Source organism: Sus scrofa, chromosome 1 (assembly GCF_054392235.1).
Source record: "Sus scrofa isolate SSC_HxYL_T2T_F1_AM1 chromosome 1, Sscrofa_HxYL_maternal_Yorkshire_Landrace_v2.0, whole genome shotgun sequence".
NCBI classification, from domain to species: Eukaryota; Metazoa; Chordata; class Mammalia; order Artiodactyla; family Suidae; genus Sus; species Sus scrofa.
This window is the reverse complement of record NC_139383.1, coordinates 59,754,944-59,779,607: the sequence shown is the minus strand read 5'-3', so window position 1 is coordinate 59,779,607 and position 24,664 is coordinate 59,754,944.

The following is a 24,664-nucleotide window of genomic DNA, read 5'->3' as shown; positions in this document are numbered from 1 at the left end:
CCCTTCTAAGTAGCATCATTTGCAAGTATTTTCTCCCAGTTCATAGGTTGTCTTTTCATTTTGTTTATGGCTTCCTTTGCCATGTAAAAGCTTTTAAGTTTAATTAGGTCCCATTTATTTATTTTTGTTTTTATTTCTATTGCTCTAGGAGATGGATCCAAGAAAATATTGTTACAATTTATGTCAAAGTGTTCTGCTATATTTTCCTCTAGGAGTTTTATAATATCTGGTCTTACATTTAGGTCTTTAGTTCATTTTGAGTTTATTTTTATGTATGGTGTTAAAGAATGTTCTAATTTCATTCTTTGATACATGTAGCTGTCCAGTTTTCCCAGCACCACTTTATTGAAGACGCTGTCTTTTCTCCATTGTGTATTCCTGCATCTTTTGTTTTAGATTAATTGTCTATTAGTGTGTGAGATTATTTCTGGACTTTCTATCCTGTTCCATTAATCTACACGTCTGGTTTTGTCAGTACCATACTGTTTTGATGACTATAGCTTTGTAGTATAGTCTTGAGTAAGGGAGCATTGTTCCTACAGTGCCTTTCTTCTTTCTCTAGATTGTTTTGGTTATTTGGGGTCTTTTGTGTTTCCATAGAAATTTTTTAAAAAGTTCTAGTTCTGTGAAAAATGCTATTGGTAATTTGATAGGGGTTGCATTGACTTTATAGATTTCCTTGTATAATATGGTTAACAATAATGATTCTTCCAATCCAATAACATAGTATATCTTTCCATCTATTTGTGTTGTCTTCAATTTATTTCACCAATGTCTTATAGTTCTCAGAGTACAGTTCTTTGACCTCCTTATATAGGTTTATTCCTAGGTGTTTTACTGTTTTGATGTGATGGTAAATGGATTCTTAGTGATTGGTTAATGGACAATCCTAAGCAATACTAAAATCAAACTGGGAAAGAACTGGAAAGAAACAGGTAACATCATTCCCTACCTCATACTGCAGATTAAATATTGCTGACTGTAGCTATAAGCATCAGCCATGCCCCTTCAACTTTAACAACCTCTGATACTGTTTATATAACAAAAACAGTCAAAACCATATCTTAATGATTGGCTACCTATGAAGGAATTCTTTCCAGTCATTATTATTAGACACTATTATCATAACAAGTATTTTTTAAGGGATAAAACTATAAGATCATAAAAAATGAGAGGTGTGACAAAAAAAAGATTTCATCTATCCAAGATCAATTCAATCCTTTACAGTGATAATGTCTCAATCCATCTAATAAAAAAAGAGGAAGTGGTCAGTAGTTGTGTCTTCAGAAGTGTCACACAGATAGAAATGTGTGCTGATTGATTGGAAGGTGCTATGATAGATGAAAATCATAATATTGGCAATTATGAAGTAACATATTTCAATGGTAAATTATAAATATATTGTAAGAACCATAAATTATTCCAAACTTTATTCTGAAAAATCATCTTGTCATAGGGAAAAATTCAGAAGAACTAATTACAATAATTTATGTAAAAGGCTTTTTTAACACTATTTTATAATGACAGGAAGGCTTTTTAATAAACTGAACATAAAAATGTACACATTAGTCATAGTTATATGGTAGATTGATCAACCATGAAAATAATAAGTATTGAGAGTATGAAAAATAATGAGGCAACAGATTATGAAATATTTTTAAGTAAAATAATTTAAAATCACAATTTTGGAGTTCCCACTGTGGCACAATAGAAATGAATCCAAGTAGTGTCCATTGAAGATGTGTGTTCAATCCCTGGCCTTGCTCAGTAGGTCAGGGATCTGGCATTTCCATGAGCTGTGGTGTAGGTTTCAGACATGGCTCCCTTCATTGCTGTGGCTGTGGCAAAAGCTGGCAGCTGGAGCTCCAATTCAACCCCAAGCCTGGAAACTTCCTTATGCCACAGGTACAGCCCTAAAAATCAAAGTGAATAAATAAATAAATCACAATTTTTTAGCCGCTATAATTGCAACTATAAAAAAATACATATAGAAAGACAGCAAGATAGACATAAATATATAGATATATAGAAATATCAAACTAGGAGTAATTTTATTTATTGTTAAATATTTATTAAACATTGACAATATTTCTTTGAGAACTATAACAAGTACAGTTTATATTCAAAGTTTCAAATACTGAAGGAAATCCCTCCTGATCAAAGTTTCTGAATATTCTTTATTATTTAGCAGATAATCAACATGAAATATTTTTCTTTTTGCTTAGACTGATTTTACCCTCTATAATTATTTATACACATATATGTAAATATGTATTTGTAGGTTAATATAAACTATCATCATTTCTTCACTAGAGTATAAATCCCAAGGGTGAGAATCTTCATCTGTTTTGTTCACTGATCTATCAAAAGCATGAGAATTGTGTCCAGCATATAGTAAATTTCATTAAATACCTGTTTGATGAATAAAATAATTATTTTAAGTAATTCCGAACAGTTCTGTCAGAATTCATACAATCGTATGTCCACATGTTAATATGCTATTATCAGGGTAAATATCTGTTCCCCCTTTTTGTAATGAATAGTTTGGATTTTATTGAATTGTGTGAAAAAGGAAAAAAACACGTGAGTATAATTGGATTTTTTGATAACACAGACATTAAAAACTGTAGTGAGAAAGTTTTTGACAAGTAGAAATTTATAAACTAGTTACCATAGAAACACAACATTACCTATTTTATTTCCAAATATTTAAGAATGTACATGACATATTAACTCTTAGGGAAGAAGCCACCAAAAAAAAAAAAAAAAAAAAAAAAAAAAGACTAGAGTCAGGCTCAGGCAGGATGCATGGTCCTCTGCAAAATTCCAAGAGAAGATAAAATACATTCCTAAGCAGAAAAATAAATGAGCATTTAAATTTTTCTCTCAGCTAATTTTGAAATAAGATGCGTATACTAATATTAAGGTAATTTATTACCACCCCCCAAAAAATGAAAACAAACGAACAAAAGAAAAGGAATCAAGCTAGGCCTGTGAGTAATAATATTCTACTTGAAGTTCTAGAAATCCCATTACCTCGGGTCATAGGTAGAAAGGGAGTTAGCTCAGTAAATGCCAGGTGCACTGCAATCAAGCTTATCATAAGACAATTTCTTTGCTACAATATATACGAATACTTTTCTGTGCCACTAATTTTATACATCTTTCATACATATTTGCTCAATACCGCAAATATAATCGTATATGTTAATCTTTTAGAATGTGTGATGGGTTAAATTGTGTCCCCACAAACAAATGTTCAAGTCGGAACCCTTAAGACTCTGTTTCATTAGAGATGTAATTAGTTAAGATGAGGTCTCACTGGAGTAGGGTGGGCCTTAAAACCAACATTAGTAGTGTCCTTATAAGAAGATAATATGAAGATATGATGAAAAATTCCAGGTGAAGACAGGCAGAGTTTGGAGTTGTGCTACTACCAGCCAAGGAATGTCAGAGACCACAAGACACTGGAAGAGACAAGAAGAGATGTTAAATAGAAGCTTTAGAGGGAACAGGGTCTTGCTGATACCTTAATTCCAGGCTTCTAGCTTCCAGAACTAGGAGTGAACAAGTTTCTGCTGTTTTTAAATCATACAGAGTGTGTTACTTTGCGATGGTAGCCCCTAGGAACATAATACAGCCCTAGGAAACTATTAAATTGGATAATGCCATGTAAACAACACTGAGCTTACAGACTTGAGTTTCAGTTTTGGCTCTACCATACTTTGTGGTGAGTGATCTTCCCAGGATTATTAAACCAAAAAATCCTAATCTGTCAGTGAAAATGTTATTCACATGAAAGTAGTATTTGCCTCTCCCCTCTTTCCTCCATTGAGCTATTATGTACAAACAGCAATATTATAAGAGATAAAGAACAAATCCAGCCTTTCCTTGAGTCCCCATTTTATGTATATAAAAATCATGCCAGGTACTACAATGATTTGCACTTGATACAAACAGAATGTAAATTAATTTCAGAGAACTAAAATGCTCTGAAACAAGGGTGAGGTTCAAATGCTTAACTCTAAATTTTCCCATTCTTACTAGTTCAAAGCAAACCAGTGATATTTCTTGAATGCAGATACAGGTAAGAGCAAACATGCTACACACAGATAAGAATAGCAGGTGAAAGCCAAATAAGGATACAAGAAAACATAATGGGCATTTCCTTAGTAACATAGCATACACATCTCATGAAATGAAGAGAGTATTAACTGAATTGGTAAGACTAGCATTCCATAGAGAACCACTATCACTGGCCTGAGACTGTCAGTTCCCCACAGAGTTACTGACAGAAAGTGTTTTTAAAAGTCAATAAGTTAAATGCTTGTCCTTTTGCACACCTTGGCCACGAGTTTCCAAACAAATTTGACAAAATGGGAGTCTTTTTGACAATTCTTTACTGTTTTGGTCCAAATGTATTGATGGATTGTAATAATTCCTTGGATAGCACAGAAGAAAAAGTAAAGATTAGTAAAGTATTTTGACAGTTTCGACCTACTGTCTGAAGATGGAAATTAAGATAATTGTGTTGACCTTTCTCTTGGAGGTTCTAGTGGGAAATGAGATCTTTAGAAAAATCTATGTTAACCCATATAAAACACAACCAAACAAATCTCCAAATTTTTATCAACCTGAAAATTTCAGTTAGTTTTTCCAAACTTTCTAGAATTATAACAATGTAATATCAAGAGGAATGTAATCTTTTGAGGTGCAATTTCTGCCTTTATTCCTTTTCTACAATTTTCATTTTTTTTCCAAAATCTATTTCTGTGTATTCATTTTAATTAACTGAGCTAATAGCATGCTAACGACTCTAAATAAATTAAAGCAGGGAGTGTATATGAGATTGTATGTGCTTGTGTGTTTGTATATAGTACTTTCATGTGCTACCCTAGGAAATTTTTGGATCCCAAGGAACACTAATTGTGGTTTTCACAGCATTGTAAAATAATATGGTAAACCTTACCTGCACTAGCTATTTTCTGTAAAGAGAGACTATATATTTGTGGGGATACTGAGCATATTAAACTCAGTCTACATTTAGATTGAAACAGTTCGTCTAATCTGTGTTTTCTTTTGGGATGTTTGCCTTTTATGGTGATTACAGAATACCCCTGAATTAATCAAATTTCAAAATATGGTCTAAAACTTTTTGCAAAAGCTGTTGAATTAAGACCTCACACCCAAGTTTTGGATTGAAATAAAGGAGTCTGCCTTCCTTTTTCTGGCTTTCTTCCTGATACATCACTTTGGCTTTCTAATAATGTGAAGCTTCTTTAAGAAATAAGAAAAGGACAACAAATAATTTCACAGTGGTGGAAACAAATATTAGTTGTTATTCACTAGGTTTGTCTCAAAAATCAGTACTTATACAGGATTCTCTAGGAATCAACACTCAACTTTACACACATGCATAAAAGTGTACCTGATTATTCTGTCATCTTTGATGGTATTTTCTTTTGAAATTGAGGAACATTAGATTCAGGCATTTAAATTATGATCATCATTTATAGGTCTCAGTGCTCAACCACTGTAATTGCTCAACACAGTGTTGTTAGTATGAAATTCATCTGATGCTCATACTTTGAATCCAGTCAATCATTTTTCATAGAAATTATTTGTACTTTAAAATGTTTATAAGTAGCATTACACACACACACACACACACACACACACACACACACCCCCACATACACACCATGCCTTTGATGCAATTTACTTCTACCAAGAGATTTACTAGAAACCTAAAAGATCCATTGAAGTGACTCAAGGTCTCAACAGTAGAGTTCCATTTTACAAATTTATTTTAAAAGAAGTTAACATTCTAAAAGCTACTACAGAATTAGAAAATTTTGATTATTAATTATCAATGACTATCTTCTATGGACCTAAGATGCTTAGTAGAGACAAAAAAATGAAGTATAAAAGAAAAGAAACTAGAAAGAGGGAAGTATAAAACATGGGGGAAAATGGAGAAAAATCCTCCCTTACATCATTTTTATAGTTCACTCTAAAAAGCAAATCTCATGATGTCATCAAATATCCAGTCATCACTGCTGTAGTCATTGTCACATGTCCACTCCCATCCAGTTCTGTCTGCTGAGGCTGGACTGCTCTAAGGCTGATCTAGACATGCTTCCATGAGTCGGTAGGAATCGGGGCATCAGGAACGTTACTGGATACTATCTTAGTCCTTCCTCTAGAAATATAAATAGGAATTTACTAGAATTCCTTCATGCTATTGATCACAGAGCTACTAATATCTGATTATTTCCTTTGTGGGGACCGGCAGAGACTTGCCTAACAGATAGCATGGCTAAGTGCTATACCATCTCGTAAGCACAGGTTTTTCTAAATGCCCTTGTAGATCTAGACACCTTGTAAGTCTTTTGTACACTTTCACTTCTTTTCCGTGTGGCCTTCAAGTTTTGCACTTTGTCTAAAGCCATGGTGCTTTTTTATTTTTTTCTATTAATGTAGTGCTTGCCACACAGAGGCTGTGAGTAAAACTCTTCTGCTCTCTGCAGGATGCAGTTCCCCTCTGCAATTTCTTTTTCTTCTTTTTTTTATTACTGTCCTTGAGAAATAACATTAGCTGTCACCCCTCACATGAAAGAGGTGAGGGAAAGAAAAACTCCCTCACCCTCTGGTAGTGCCTGTTTCCTTTCAGGGTTTCCCAGATCATGTTTATGTATTTTCTCTTCTTCTCTGATCTTTTCTGGAGGTTTTGCCCTCCTCACCATTTTCATTTTTATCCATTTCATTTCCTGGTTTCTCTTTTCCATTCGAATCTTTATTTCATAAGCCTGTTTCATTTACCTCATCTCACATCTTGATGTGAGAGTTTCCACAGCTCACACCCCATTTTATCCCTTCATTCTGGAGGCTTCCATTTGATGATAAAATTTGGACAATTTCAAAAGGTTTTTTTAAACCAAGTCTGTTTCTGTGCTATACACATTCTGTACCCAGGATTCCCCTCTCTCATGATTGTGTGCTGTAATTTATGAGGGCACAATGGGTGAAGCTTTTGCAGAGGCTCTGGTATCAGATACGGCTTTTTCTTACAAGCAGGTGAATGATAACCAGCTCTCAGGGAACTAAATTTGGAATTGAGGGGTTTGTTGCACATGCATAACTTAAGCCAAAAAGGAAAAGAGAACAAACATTACACCTCACTCTCAAGAAAACATTTAATTTTAATAGTTTGGAGGAGCAAGAGATCCACACAGAAAGCATGATGTCTGTTGCCAAGCAACCTAACTGGCCATAGTTTTATATATATATATATACATATATATATATATACATATATATATATATATATACACACATACACACGTATATATAAACAGACACACATATATGTGTGTGTGTATATGTATATATGTATCCCTACATCTGTATATAAATACAGACATGTTTATGTACATGCAGATGTAAATATATAGATTTCTTTTTAAACCTAGAGAAATAGAAGACAAAAAATTATTAAGTAAAGAGGACTAAACTAATACTAAGGGAAATAAGGTAATTCCAAAAACCTTAAGGCTTACAAATCACTTATAGCTCTCTAGCTTTCTTTTGTTGCTTTCATTTAACTTCTTATTAAATATTTTTCATCTAAATTTATAGAGATAACCTATACACTAATATGAAATCTCTTAACCCTTTTTAGCAAATATTATTTAGAAGGCATTTTCAGCAAATGAAATAGAAAGGTTATGAAGTAAAATCCAGGTTCTGATGAGGTAAAATCATTTTTATTTAAATAGCATTTAGTTATTGTGAGTATATTTTGCAGTAATGCAGTGGATCAAGTTTTAGACTCATGCATCTAGATAACATACACTTAGCTGGCTGAGAATAAATGCACATTCTTGTTTTTATTTTAATGATTTTTGGTTTTTTTTCCATTATAGCTGGTTTACACCGTTCCAGCAATTTTCTACTATCCAGCAAGATGATCCAGTCACACATACATATATATATATACATTCTTTTTTTTATCACATTATCATGCTCTATTATAAAAGTGACTAGATATAGTTCCCAGTGCTATACAGCAGGATATCATTGTTAGTCCATTCTAAAGGCAATAGTTTGCATCTATTAACCCCAAATTCCCAGTCCATCCAACTTCCTCCCCCTCCCCTTGGCAAGTACAAGTCTATTCTCAAAGTCCATGATTTTCTTTTCTGTGGAAAGGTTCATGTGTGCCATAAATTAGATAGCAGATATAAGTGATATCATTTGGTATTTGTCTTTCTCTTTCTGACTTATTTCACTCAGTATGAGTCTCTAGTTCCATCTGTGTTGCTGCAAATGGCATTATTTTGTTATTTTTGATGACTGAGTAGTATTCCATTGTGTATATATACCACATCTTCTTAATCCAATCATCTCTCAATGGACATTTGAGTTGTTTCCATGTCTTGGCTATTGTGAATAGAGCTGCAATGAACATGTGGGTGCATGCCTTTTTCAAGGAAAATTTTGTCCGGATAGATTCCCAAGAGTGGGATTGCTGGGTCATATGGTAGTCCTATGTATAGATTTCTAAAGTACCTCCATACTGTTCTCCATAGTGGTTGTACCAATTTATATTCCCACCAGTGGTGCAGGAGGGTTCCCTTTTCTCTTGTTAATTGTGGATTATTTGAGTTGATAAGCATTTATATGTAATATATTTTCTGTATTTAAATATAAAGTTATTTTGGGTATCTGTTTCTTTTATATAATTAATTGTTCTCTACTTTGAGCTACTCCATGTTTCACAATAAATAAGATATCATATACTCTTTCATTTTTCTAATTCTGTATTTTTTCATATTTTAAAATTTCTGAAATTGGGATATAACTTTATTACTATCATGCAAGCCAATATGTTTTACATTTATATATTGTATACATATTCATTAAAATATATATATTTTTTTGTCTTTTTAGGACCATACCACAGCATATGGAAGTTCCCAGGCCTGGGGTCAAATCAGGCTCTATAGCTGCTGGCTTTCTCCACAGCCACAGCAAGGCCTGATCTGGGCCACATCTGTGACCTACACCACAACTCAGGGCATCACCAGATCCTTATACCACTGAGTGAGGCCCGGGATCGAACCCGTGTCCTCATGGATACTAGTCAGGTTCGTTAGTACTGATCCATGATAGGAACTCCAAAATGTGATTTTAAAAGACTTTTAAATATAAAAAAATCTTCAAGAAGAATTGAAGAAAAGATTCAAGTGATATGAAAACATTGTGTGGTGTTTAATTGGAAGCATATTGTAATATTTCTTAGGGGTAGATAAAATAATTGTGTATCTTACCTTCCATGGTGTCTCAGATTGAATAAAAATTTTGGCTGTTTCCGGCTTTTATGAACAAATCTTTCTCCTAACATTTAATAGTTTGAGGATATTCAGGATCTTAGAATTTATTTTAAACTAATGTGAACTTAAAAAATCTACTACCAGGGTTCCCGTCGTGGAGCAGTGGTAAACGAATCTGACTAGGAACCATGAGTTTGAGGGTTCGATCCCTGGCCTTGCTCAGTGGGTTAAGGATCCGGCGTTGCCATGAGCTGTGGTGTAGGTTGCAGACACGGCTCGGATCCTGCATTGCTGTGGCTCTGGCATAGGCTGGCAGCTACAGCTCCAATTAGATCCCTAGCCTGGGAACCTCCATATGCCGCGGGAGCAGCCCAAGAAATGGCAAAAAGAAGAAAAAAAAAAAAACCTATTACCTCCATAATTTATATTTACTTAAAAATTTTTCCATTTATTACTCTTTAATGTGAGATTTTCATTTTTGAATTCCTTTTTAATTAAAGTATAGTTGATTTACAATGTTTCTTCAATTTCTGCTGTACAGCAAAGTGACCCAATCACACACAGTTCGTGTTCTGTACAGTAGGGCATCATAACCCATCCATTCCAAATGTAAGTTTGCATCCCCAAACTCCAAAGTGTCCATCCATCCCTTTCCCTCCTCTCTTCCCCCTTCCCACTGGAGACTACAAGTCTGCTCTCCTTGGCCATGATCTGTTTCTGTTTTATAGATGAGATCATCTGTGCCATATTTTAGATTCCACAGCTAAGTGAAATCATATGGCGTTTTTCTTTCTCTTTCTAGCTTATTACACTTAGTATGAGAATCTCTAGTTCCATCTATGTTGCTGTCCTTTTTATGGCTGTGTAGTATTCCATTTCACATATGTACCACATCTTCTTAATCCATTCATCTTTTGATGAACATTAGATGAAAAAAAATTCATCTATTGTTTTCATGTCTTGGCTATTGTGAATAGTGCTGCAGTGAACATATGGATGCATGGATCTTTCTGAATGATTGTTTTGTCTGGATATATTCCCAGGAGTGGAGTTGCTGGATCATATGGTAGTTCTGTATTTAGTTTTCTGAGGTATCTCCACACTGTTTTCCTTAGTGGTTGGAAATTTACATTCCCACCAACAGTGAAGGAGGGTTCCCTTTTCACCATATCCTCTCCAGCATTTGCTATTTGTTGACTTGTAAATGATGGCCATTCTGACCAATGTGAAGTGGTACCTCATTGTAGTTTTGATTTGCTTTTCTCTAATAATTAGTGATGTTGAGCATTTTTCTCTTATTCCTGTTATCCCTCTGTGTGTCTTCTTTGGAGAAATGCCTATTTAGGTCTTCTGCCCATTTTTTGATTTGGTTGCTTGTTTTTTTGTTGTTGTTGGGTTATATGAGTTGTTTGTATATTTTGGAGATTAGGCCCTTGTCTCTTAAAAATACTTCCCCAAATAAGAAATAGCTATTTAGGTAATTCAATAAATATTTATCATAGCAGATAATAGATTCGAGACCTTCTCTGATCCTGAAGATCATATAAGTCTAGGTAGTGTGGGATTTTAAAGTTAGTATTGCCTTTTAGCACAAAGAATTATTACATGGCCTAATTTGGCTTTTTTGATGGAAGGTAGATTATTCTTTAACACCAATTTGAAATCCTTTAATTTTTTTATTTGACCAACAATTATTTATTTTCCAGTTTGGATTCTAACAAGTGTATGTTTAAGTCCTTGGTGTGTCACAGCCATATTTTCAATGAGGAAAATAGGAAATCAAAATCCTCATATCTAGGAAGTTAATTTTCTTTATTTCTTTTACTAATTAAAATTATATTTCTCTTGAATTTTCAAACCAATAAAAAGATAAAAATGATTTTTGATGAAATTAGATATTTCTGAAATGCAATCCACTAAGCTCATATTTCCATATCTCTTGTAATACTGAATTTTGAAGAGTCATACATTAAGGCACCTATATGAGCTTTATTTGTAGTAGAAAGAAATTGGCCATCACTCACCTTGGACAGATGGCTAATGAAAGCCTTTACTTTAGGACTGCATGGTTAGTTTCATTCAAAGTGATGGCTGCTTCCTATTTTTGTATATGGCTGTCAGATACCATGGGACAGTGACAATTAGAAGCAGCAGGACTTCCAGGTGTTTCTCTGTAATTAACCAATTTTGGAGTATTTATATTAGAAATACATGTAGGTGTGTTTTTATCCAGTAGTAAATAACACTTAGGACCTATTATTTCTAAATAAATGAGCATAATGAACAATGAAAATAAAAGGAGTATTTGAAAGAAAAAAAAATTCAGTGTTAGGCAGACTTTGAAGAAGCATCAGGGGAGTTTTCTGTGAATTACCATGAAATGTGTAAAGCTGTGGAAACAGACCCAGAAAGAGCAATAGGCCCTGAGAGGTGATGGCCACAGCCTTCAGCCGGGGAATAGCCAATGTTTGGACTCGTGTGGGAAAGAGTCACAGTTTATTTTTCACTCTCCTTCAGCTTTGAGTACCTCTGACAAATAAGGAGCATAAAAACTAAAAATTTAAAATGCTTTCTTTTCCTGTTTCTTAGAAACCAAGCATGTTGAAGGGGATTGTGGTCTCCATATGACTATCTGAAGTTATTATTTTTGTGTGTGTGTCTTTTTAGGGCTGCACCCATGGCATATGGAGGTTCCCAGGCTAGAATTTGAATTGGAGCTGTAGCTGCTAGCCTACACCACAGCCACAGCAATGCCAGATCAGAGCCATGTCTGCAGCCTACACCACAGCTCACAGCAATGTCGGATCCTTAACCCACTGAGCAGGGCTGGGGATCGAAACTGAATCCTCATATATGCTACTCAGATTCATTTCCTCTAAGCCACAACAGGAACTCCTGAAGTTATTATTTGTAGAGAATTCACTCCATACTTCTGTGGCTGGTAAGACGGATCAACTACGAAAATGGACACTGAAAGAAGATCAGGCTTAGGACAAATCTGGAATATATTTGAAAACTTTCAATCTAGAACTGAATACAATCAAATCAGAAGTCTCAAAGATCACCTCCAATGGTCTAGATCCAAACCTTAATGGTAACTGGTCACTTTTCTTCAGGTTCAAGTTTAATTGGTGGCATTAAAGATATCAGGACTGGGAGTTTCCATTGTGGCTCAGTGGTAAGGGACTCAACTGTATCCATGAGGACATGACTTCAATCCCTGGCTTCACTCAGTGGGTTAAGGATCCAACATTGCTGATCTGCAGTGTAGGTAGCAGATGAGGTTTGGATTTGGTGTTGCTGTGGCTGTGGTGTACGCCGCTATAGCTCCAATTTGACCCCTAGCCTAGGAACTTCCATATGCCTTAAGTGCAGCTCTAAAAAGACTATAAATAAATAAGTAGAAAGAAAGAAAGAAAGAAAGAAAGAAAGAAAGAGAAGGAAAAAAAGAAAAAGTTATCAGGACTGGAGTTCCCTCATGTCTTAGTGGGTTAAAGATCTGCCATTGTTACTGCTTTGGCTCTGCCTGTAGCTTTGGTGTGTGTTTGATCCCTGACCCGGGAACTTCTGTATGCCATGGGTGCGCCCACCCCCCCCCCCAAAAGAATAAAGATATCAGGAATGCCTAATTGTATCTCCACATCAGTGTCTCAGAGCATTCAATATCATGATTTTTCTTAGACAAATAGTTTAAAAAGATTAAATTGCATTCGATTGTAGTGCCCTCCTCTGAGGTGACTGGAACCACAGGTGGTGTCACACTGAGTGAAATAAGTCAGAAAGAGAAAGACAAATACCATATGATAATCACTTACATCTGGAATCTAATATATGGCACACATGAACCTTTCCACAGAAAAGAAAATCATGGACTTTGAGAAGAGACTTGTGGTTGCCAAGGGGGACAGGGAGGAAGTGGGATGGATGGGGTGCTTGGGGTTAATAGATGCAGACTATTGCCTTTTGGAATGGATTAGCAATGAGATCCTGCTGTGTAGGACTGGAAATTATGTCTGGTCACTTATGATGGAGCATGATAATGTGAGAAGATAGAATTAATACATGTATGTGTAACTGGGTCACCATGCTGTACAGTGGAAAATTGACAGAACACTGTAAACCACCTATAATGGAAAAAAATAAAAATCATTCTATATAAAAAAAGATAACTATGGAAAAAAAAAGATTAAATTGAAGGCAGAGACGAGGCCTCACTTTATGGAGCAGCCTTTGTACTGTCAAATAATATCTTAATCTGTTTAATCAACACGGTTATTTGAGATAGATATATACCAATTTAAAAGATGAAGAAAGATGCCCAGCAAAGCTAAATAAATAGTTCTCATTCACACAGCCAGGGATTTTTAGTTTTCTGAGTAAACAAATAAGGAGCAAAGATACTGGTACCAGCTTAGACCTTGGACACAAGGCAGTGATAATGTGTTCTCTTTGTGTCTTACGTCTCAAGTCTTCAACTTGAAAAAAATGTTGAAAAATAACCCAAGATAAGTAGTTATATGGAAAATGTGTAGGTTTATACCCTACTTCATTCCACTAAGAAACCATCTGAGCTTTTTTTCTTTCCAATGTCACTAGTATATGTGACTGGGGTCCGCAATCCTTATAAATATGATTTCAATGTCATAATTTAGATAATTTTCACTATTCCATCCACATTTTCATCTCTTAAATTCTAAGTTACTCTAGGAAGCTTATACTTTTAATAAAAATGAAAAAATTAAATATTTGTTGTTGTGTTTAGTAAAATTTAATCCCCTTTTAATAGAACTGACTGAAGAGGATTAAATACATGAGAAATGAAATGAATATTAAACACATCAGAAAAAAATAAATAGCTTTGTCACTTGAGAGCACAAATACAACATCAATATATTAAAAATGACAAAAAATAGAAAACGTATTTCAAAAATTCTTTCCAATTTAACTTCTGCTATCAACAATCAATTTAACATATGATTTGAAGGAAAAAAATTTTCAGATAAAGGAAAGTCTAGATGAATAATGTTCTGAGTATTCTGAGAAAAAAAATGTCAACTTTTTCAGGTAATTTAACTCAATTAACACAAAAAGTTACATGTCAAATTCTATCTCTGTCTGAATTTATTGGTTGACTGAATTTATTACCCAAATTTGGCAAAAGAGTAGAAATAGTTTCCTTGTATTGATAGTTATTTCTTTGGTAAAATAAGAATGTCACAAGATATAATGACTGCTAACTAGAATGATCATTTCTGTTACCATTCTCTCTAGTATGTCTAAAGTGTTTACCTTTTGACAGACCTTGCAAAGAATTTTATTTAGATTAGCTTCTTCAAGTAGTTGTACTAAACATGTATAATAATTACAATTATTATCCCTGCCCCCTTTAAAAAATTTAAATAATAAAAACTCTCACCAAAGTGGGCATGGAGGGAACATTCCTTAACATAATCAAAGCAGTGTATGACAAACCCACAGCAAATATAATACTCAATGGAGAAAAATTGAAAGCTTTCTCACTCAAATCTGGAACAAGGCAAGGATACCCACTCTCACCACTGTTATTCAACATAGTATTGGAAGTCCTAGCCACAGCAATCAGACAAACAAATAAAAGGCATCCAAATAGGAAGAGAAGAGATAAAACTGTCACTATATGCAGATGACATGACACTATACATAGAAAACCCGACGGACTAAACTCAAAAACTGCTTGAACTATCAACAAATTTGCTGATAGCAAAGTAGTAGGATGTGATTAACATTCAGAAATCAGTCGCATTTCTGTATATTAAAATGATACTTTAGAAAAGGACTGCAAAAACACAATACCTTTTAAAATTGAACCCCCAAAAATCAAATACCTTGGAATATACCTGACTAAGGAGGCAAAGGACATATATCCTAAGAACTATAAAACATTAATCAAGGAAATTAAAGAAGATGTAAAGAAATGGAAAGATATCCCATATTCCTGGGTTGGAAAAATTAATATTGTAAAAATAGCCATACTACCCAAAGCAATCTACAGATTGAATGCATCCCTATCAAATTACCCATGACATTTTTCACAGAACTAGAATGATCCAAAAATTCATATGGAACCACAAAAGACCCAGAATTGTCAAAGCAATCCTGACGAACAAAAACCAAGCAGGAGGCATAACTCTCCCAGAACTCAAGCAATATTACAAAGGCACAGTCATCAAAACAGTGTGGTACTGGTACCAAAACAGACAGACAGACCGATGGAACAGAGTAGAGAACCCAGAAATAAACAGCAACACCTATGGTCAATTAATCTTTGACAAAGGAGGCAAGCCATAAAATGGGGAAAAGACAGTCTTTTCAGCAAGTATTGCTGGGAAACCTGGACAGCTGCATGCAAATCAATGAAACTAGAACACACCCTCATACCATGCACCAAAATAAACTCAAAATGGCTGAAAGACTTAAATATAAGACAAGATGCCATCAAATTCCTGGAAGAGACCATAGGAAAAACATTCTCTGACATCAACCTGATGAATATTTTCTCAGGTCAGTCTCCCAAAGCAACAGAAGTAAAGACAAAAATAAACCAATGGGATCTAATCAAACTGACTAGTTTTTGCACAGCAAAAGAAACCAAAAAAACAACTTACAGAATGGGAGAAAGTAGTTTCAATTGATGCAACTGACAAGGGCTTAATCTCTAGAATATACAAGCTACTTATACAACTCAACAGCAAAAAACCAACAACCCAATTGAAAAATGGGCAAAAAACTTGAATAGACATTTCTCCAAAGAAGATATATAGATGGCCAATAAGCACATGAAAAAATGCTCAACATCCCTGATTATTAGAGAAATGCAAATCAAAACTACCACAAGGTGCCACCTCATACCTGTCAGAATGGCCATCATTAATAAGTCCACAGATGACAAATGCTGGAGGGAGTGTGGAGAAAAGGGAACCCTCCTGCACTACTGGTGGGAATGTAAGACGGTATAGCCACTGTGGAGAACAGCATGGCGGTACCTTAGAAAACTATACATAGAACTCCCATATGACCCAGCAATCTCACTCTTGGGAATCTATCCGGACAAAATTTTCCTTAAAAAAGACACATTTACCCACATGTTCATTGCAGCTCTATTCACAATAGCCAAGACATGGAAACAACTCAAATGTCCATCGAGAGATGATTGGATTAGGAAGAAGTGGTATATATACACAATGGAATACTACTCAGCCATCAAAAAGAACAAAATAATGCCATTTGCAGCAACACAGATGGAACTAGAGACTCATACTGAGTGAAATAAGTCAGAAAGAGAAAGACAAATACCAAATGATATCACTTATATCTGCTATCTAATTTATGGCACACATGAACCTTTCCACAGAAAAGAAAATCATGGACTTTGAGAATAGACTTGTGGTTGCCTGGGGGGAGGGGGAGGGAGTGGGATGGATTGGGAGCTTAGGGTTAATAGATGCAAACTATTGCTTTTGGAATGGACTAACAATGAGATCCTGCTGTGTAGCACTGAGAACTATGTCTAGATACTTACAACACAACACGAGAGTGGTAGAAAAAATTATGTATACATGTATGTGTAACTGGGTCCCCATGCTGTTAGGTGGGGAAAAAAAAAGAAAATGTAATAAAAAAAATAAAAATAAAAATAAATGTAATTGATTTACAATGTTTCTTCAATTTCTTTTGTACAGCAAAATGACCCAATCACACACAGTTCCCTGTGCTGTATATTAGGACCCCATTGCCCATACATTCCAAAAGTAGCAGTTTGCATCCCAAAACCCCAAACTTCCCATCCATCCCACACCCTCCCCACTGGCAACCAATCTGTTCTCCATGGCCATAACCTATCTCTATTTTGTAAATGAGATCATTTTTGCCATATTTTAGATTCCACCTATAAGTGACATAATATGTCATTTGTATTTCTCTTTCTAACATTTCACTTAGTATGAGAATCTCTAGTTCCATCCATGTTGTCCTTTTTATGGCTGAGTAGTAATCCATTGTATATATGTATCCCATCTTCTTAATCCATTCATCTGTTGATGGACGTTTAGGTTGCTTCCATGTCTTGGCTATTGTGAATAGCACTGCAATGAACATAGGGATGCATATAAAAGAAAAAACACAGAGATGCATGTATCTTTTTGTATGAATGTTTCGTCTGGATGTATGCCTAGGAGTGGGATTGCTGGATCATATGGTAGTTCTGTATTTAGTTTTCTGAGGTATCTCCATATTGTTTTCCATAGTGGTTGGAAATTTACATTCCCGCCAACACTGAAGGAGGGTTCCCTTTTCTCCACACCCTCTCCAGCATTTGCTATTTGTTGACTTGTAAATGATGGCCATTCTGACCAATGTGAAGTGGTACCTCATTGTAGTTTTGATTTGCATTTCTCTAATAATTAGTGATGTTGAACATTTTTTCATGTGCCTGTTAGCCATCTGTATGTCTTCTTTGGAGAAAGAACCCAATTTTATGATTGGGTTGTTTGATTTTTTTTTGTTGAGTTTTATGAGTTGTTTGTATATATTTTGGAGATTAGGCCCTTATCTCTTACATAGTTTGAAAAGATTTTCTCCCCCCATTCAATATGAGAATTTGAAGCTGAAGATGGATTATACAAGCCTCCCTGATGGCAGAGCCCCTGTCCAACTAATAGAGCAGCATAGTATTTTATCATATTATAAACTGAATTATTCAGATAATATTGAGACTAGAATAATTGTTGCCTCTTCTTTTAGAAGTGATGCATAGTGTGCACCCCATGAGCTTTGCTGTAAGACCCATGTTTAATCCCTAGGTTACTCATCTGCTATCTATGTGATTGTAGCATGAAATTAAGCTTTCTGAGTCTCATAAGGTCATGGTGCAAAGATCACCCACCACCAACTGTGGCACATGGGAGAAGCAGCATAAACATTTATTGAATAAATTATTAGTCTCTTGTATTCCCTTAGGGAAGCAAGAAAAATATTAAACAACTCTCTACATAATATTTCTATACCCATGCCAGTTTTTATAGGCATTAAATAATAATGACTATAATAAATTTAAAACTAACATTTAGTGTTTATAAATGGATTATTTATCACTACTCTTTGAGGTGGGTACTGTTACTAAGGACTGGAGAGGAAAACTGTTTTCTGGAATTTTTGGCTCAAAGGCAAGTAGTCTGCGCCTCCATTCAGGTCACAAGCACCCAACAATACAATAAAAGTTCAGGATACCCAGGGTTGAGAGAAACAAGAGGACTGCCATGTTTTTCACTCATTTCCTTTTTATCAAGAATGCTGAGTCCTCAATCAGGACTTTCTTTGCTGCCAACTTCTCACTTGTGACTCAGCAAAAACCTCTTTTCTTTTTCCACATCGTCACTAAAATTGCTTTTGCCAAGGGGAATTTCATTGATTTGAAAACCACTGGATTATTTTCACTTCTTATATTTCTCATATTGTCTTGACATTTGAGTCTCTTGATCATTCTTTCTGTCTGAAATCTCTCTTCTCCTTCCCAAATATGGTTCTTTCTCTAGCGTTCTTGCCTATTGCATCTTTCATAGAATGTTCTCATAAACTGGGCTTCTATTCTTGAGCCACTTCTTTTATCATTTAGATAATATTATCCCTTTCATGTGCCCTACCACTTATATTCCAAATTCTTCAAAATCACTTTCTCTGTCCCAGACCAGTCTTCTCCCCTCCAGAAATGTTGACCACTACTGAGTCTTTATTTTTTGTTAATCTACAGACACTTCCAACTCAGTAGGTTTCAATTAGAAAGCAGTGTTTTGTCCCTCTACTTTTCTTTAATGCTGATATAGATTATTTCTTGATATTCTAATCTTAGTGAACACCTGGATGTCAACCCTTATCATCAGGAAACTCAAGAAGCATCCTTAAATCTCCCCTTCAGCTACAAACAAATCAACCAAAAATGTACCATTTATTTTACATCCTTACTAAGCCTTAAATCCAACCATTTCTTTTTGATTTCTTCTGTAACCTTCATTCAAACATCATCTTTTTGTTGTGCAACTCTCTTCAGGCAACTTACCTTTGTGGCTCCAGCTTCAATCCCTTCAATCTACTCTCTACTTTGTAGCCACAATGAACTCTTAAAACACAAGTTTGACATAATCACAATTTTGCATAAACTAAGTGGCTTACAAACCCTTTAAAATGAATACCTAATCCATTGAAATGCTATTTGTTGTTGTTTTAATTATTCTCTCTCTCTCTCTTTTTTTTTTTTTTTTTTTTGTCTTTTCAGGGCCACACCCTCGGCATATGGAGGTTCTCAGGTTAGGGGTCTAATTGGAGCTATAGCTGCCAGCCTGGCCAGAGCAACGCCAGATCTGAGCCAAGTCTGCAACCACAGCTCACAGCAACACTGGATCCTTAACCCACTGAACGAGGCCAGGGATCAAACCTGCAACCTCACGGTTCCTAGTTGGATTCGTTTCCACTGCACCATGATGGGAACTCTGTTGTTTTAACCAAAAAAAAACAAAAAACAAAAAACTCATTCTCGTCTACCTTTTTTTTTTTTTTTTTTTTTTTTTTTTTTTTTTTTTTTTTTTTTTGCTACCTTCTTAACTGGAATTTTTTCCACAGCCTTACATACTTCCTGCTTTCCTGTCAGGTCACCCAGGATGACTTGTAGTTCACAAGTTATTTGTGTTCACTTGGCATAGGTCTGCTCTCTGGGTCTAGGTTATTCTTACACCCAACAATCCCTACTCCTTACATAACCTCCTTCATGGGATGAACTTATTTGATATTCAGAACTTGGCAGGGTCACTCTGTTGCTTCTTCTCTAAGAGTTTTTCTGACTTCTGTCCACAACCAGGAGGAATACTGTTCTACTGTGCCTTGGGCCTCTTCCCTCACAGCACTCATCATTTGAAATTGCTTCATTTCTTTAGGTTTCTGCTTCCGACCTGCAAGCTCAAGAGTAGGACATCCATGCTGTGGTTCTTTTTACATCCAACATTGAGAAAAGTGGCTGCTGTGGAGTTGGGCTCAACAAATATTTGTGTAGTGAATGAAAGAATGAATGTGTTAGAAAAATCACCCAGGGCCATCTGAACAAGTAGAACCTGTGCAAATATACAGAAAGGGCACTGATGAAAAGTTAGAATAAAGTTTTTTGGAAGAAATATATACTATGTCACAGAATTGAAGGGAAAAGAGAAGATGATAGGAAAGAAGAATGGTGCAATAAAGGCATGGGGAGGAGGAAAGAGAATCAGTGGCTCAGCTGTAGTGGCCAAGATGCTCATAATTACAAAGATATCAGAAGACATGGAAAGATATTTATTCCTAATTAATTCCTATCAAAAATAATCCCTTGCATTCTGCTGTTCAATATACATCCTCTGCTTTATAAAAGAGATTCTCAGCAAATATTAAGCCTTGACTCTATGGAAGATCTGTGGCCCCTCATTCCCACTGTGAATGCGGTTAGCATGCAATATATCCTAAAGATGACATATTGAATATTGCATCCTAACCAGATTGGATGAATCATGGATATTTATTTATTTTTTTATTTTTTTTTATTTTCCCACTGTACAGCAAGGGGATCAAGTTATCCTTATATGTGTACATTACAATTACATTTTTTCCCCACCCTTTGTTCTGTTGCAACATGAGTATCTAGACAAAGTTCTCAATGCTATTCAGCAGGATCTCCTTGTAAATCTATTCTAAGTTTTGTCTGATAAGCCCAAGCTCCTGATCCCTCCAACTCCCTCCCCCTCTCATCAGGCAGCCACAAGTCTTTTCTCCAAGTCCATATCATGATATTTAAAACAGAGTACTTTGTTCTATAAAATCATTGTGTTACTTTTGTCTCATACCCAGTGTACAGATTGAAAACCCAAGGAGAAGCAGCACAAAACCTGTTCTAGGTCACTTCATTAAAAGAATATAAGTCTTGCTGTACAGTAGAAAGTTGACAGAACACTGCAAAGCACCTATAATGGAAAAAAATAAAAATCATTATACAAAGTAAAAAAAAAAAAATTTTAAAAAAGGTAGGTCAACCAGTCCCTGTAATGAAGGCATCTTCTGTCAACCATGAAAGGATTCTTCTTTTTCTATCATTACTTTGTAATCCTAGAAACACTTCCCAACTTAATGTGAAAGGTATTTAACTTATAGTTGTAAAAAGACCTCTCCTCAATGTCTTCATTCTATTTGATTATTTTAGGGAAAAGAAAGTCCATGTAATGCCCCTTTCTCTTAATTTCTTTGGCTGACCTCCAAAGTGTAGCTGTCAGCTAGTGTTAGCTAAGTAAGTATGAGCCATGGCCCATGGCCCATTTACTGTCAGTCACTTGGATGGGAATATGCCCCCAGTATTAGCATTGCTGAACGTCAGGAGCAGCGACCATCAATACAATTTTCTTCAGTCTGACACCCAGAGACTGAGTAAGGACATCACAAGCTGTTATAAAAACAGACACAAGAAGGTCTGTGAATACACTGTCTAAGTTTAAGAAATATTTTATTCAAACACAATTAAATCTCACCTTATCGAGAAAGACTTTTATGATTAACCTCATCTGCCATCTCTTACTTGGCAACCTCACCTTGTATTTACCCATGTTTAATATTTTAATTGTCATTGTTTAATAGGTTGCTCTGTAAATGTAGCCTTCAATCGTGTGTGTTTGTGAGTCTGTATATATGTGTTCTATCTCCTCATTTAGACTGTCAGCTGGTTAAGGATGAGATTTCTGTCTTATATTTTTGTATTCTTTCACAGCTCTTTCTAGAGTACTTCATCTATGATAATTTTCTGAGTATATGCTAAATAAAAATGGAAAAATATTCTTGCTTGTGATTCTCAGTTCTATAAATTATGATAAAATTTTCTTCCAATTGCTAAAATAAAAAGAGCCTAAGGAAGACAATATCACACAAAATTTCCCAAACTATAGATAATCCCTCTGAAAAACTCTGAATATATCATCTTACTCTGTAGCTGTAAAAACATGGATATAAGTATAATTTTAGCAAAAAAAAGATAATATCTACATTTAGTTCTATACAATTATTGTTTCTCTTAATATTATGATATTTTATTATTAACAATTGAATCTGGTTATAAAATTGTGATTAGATATTTATTATACAGGAATGTCTGCCTTTCTGGATTTACCTTATCAAATAAATACACATAGTACTGTGTCACAAAGGAATCAATTCACACTAACAAATGTAAATTCAAAGCTGCAAGAAATTAAGAATTTTATTTAAAAAGCTATCAATGTCTAAGAGAAAAAAGTTATCATTTCATCTATGACATCTTGTAAAATAAAGCAAAGTTGCATCTGCATAGACATTTCAAAAAATAAGATAAACAGAAAAAAAGATTTGATTCAATCTTTTAAGTATATAAAGACACAGGAGCATCTTAAACATAACAATTTCTAGATGCAAACTTAGTTCTTTAATATGGGGTAATCATACAACCCAGAATGCTGTGGCAATCTTGATTAAGATTTTTATGTAACATTTGTTCTAGACTGTTATTTCTTACTTAAGTATTGTTGTAATTTTGCTGCTTTTGTTATTAATTGTTGTCCTAAAATAGAAAAGGATGAGTTTAGTAGATCTCCAGTTAATATTAAATCTCACCCAGTAATGTGTGAGGCATACATATAGCAAACAGAGACCTCATTTAATACATCTTTTTTCACTGTTTTCTGATGCAATGTAGTCATGTTAGGTGCTTGCTGCTTAAATAAAGTGCATCTGTTCAAGAGTGGCTAGGGACTCTTCACTGCTTTTGATCTCTAAGTAGAAGTATGAGATGCTGCTGATGCTTTTGGCCACATAATGCACCAGCCAGTTGTGCCTTGGCTTGTGTCACCTCCAATGAAACTACAAAGCTGTCAGGCTGCCTGTGAGCTGGGTCAGAGGGAAAAGCGGAATATGCTCAGTATGTTTGATATGTATGGGGAAAGACAGAGGCTGAGAAGTTTTAACTCTTACAAAGAGCAGTTTTCTTGTCACGTGTTGTAAATTTTAATATCTACATTGATGTATTTATTTTATTTTTGTTTAGAATTTTATTTTAAAATTTCACAATAAATTAGCTTGGATTTTGAATCTCCATTTTCAAAGAAACATGGTGACGCACAAAGTGCTCCTTTCATCAAATGGGGAAAATGTTTGGTCACTAATTCTTCAAATATTTTTCTGTCACCCCTAACTCCTTAAATGATTCCAATTGCATGTATATCAGGCTACTTGAAATTGTATCATATCACTTAGCAGCAAAATCTAAAAGAGCTGAACCCATACAAACAGAGACTAGAATGGTGGTTACTAGGGTCTGGAAGTGGGGGAGACTGGGAAATGTTGGTCAAAGAGAATAATCTACTTATGAGTAGGTGCTGGGATTCTAATGTACAGCACGATTAATAGTACAGTATTATATACTTGAAAGTTGCTAAAACAGTAGATCTTAAATGTTCCCACCACAAGAAAAGAAATGCTAATTATGTGATGTGATAGAGATATTAGCTAAAGCCATGGTTTAATCATTTTGCAATATCTATCAAATCAGCACCTGGCACAGCTGAAACATACAGCATTTATGTCAATTATATCTCAGTAAAGCTGGAGAAAAACACAGACTCACAAATAGTAAATATTTTTTAGAAATTAGTGTTTTAATTTTCAAATTTAATACTTGCCTTTGAAAATCCCAACTTTTGGAAAAAATTCTTTGAAGATGACCCTGTGTTTCATTGAATAAATTTATACTCAGTATTGGAATAGAATGAAATTGACAAGTTCTACAATTTTGTAGCAACTGAATTTGGTGAATCTTTCGAACAAATCACAAAATAGGGACAAATCATTTGATGAGTTTTGTAATACAAAAATATTTGTCAAAGAAAAGTCTTTTGAATGAAGCAAAAAAGGCAGAACATCTGGAAATATTTGGGCTAAAGTAGTCACATGTTTTGGTACAGGAAAAAAAGGCTTAAGTTGTCCTTTATTTAGCAGTATTTTCCCTGAGCTTATGAAGTTTCTCCAATTCTACAGAGGATTTGTTATTTTAAAATATTTAGATCCACAGAGAAAAGTCAGTTGGAGAGATCAAAAACTTTATAAAAATAAAAGGCAACTTTGAAAAAGACAAAATTTTATATAGAAATGACTTTTGGGAAAAAATGCTTTTTTATTGAAATATATCAATGATACGCTATGAGAGACAGCTATAGTTAAGAAAACTGGATAGAGTATGTAAAATTTTCACTAAAATTAGTTTA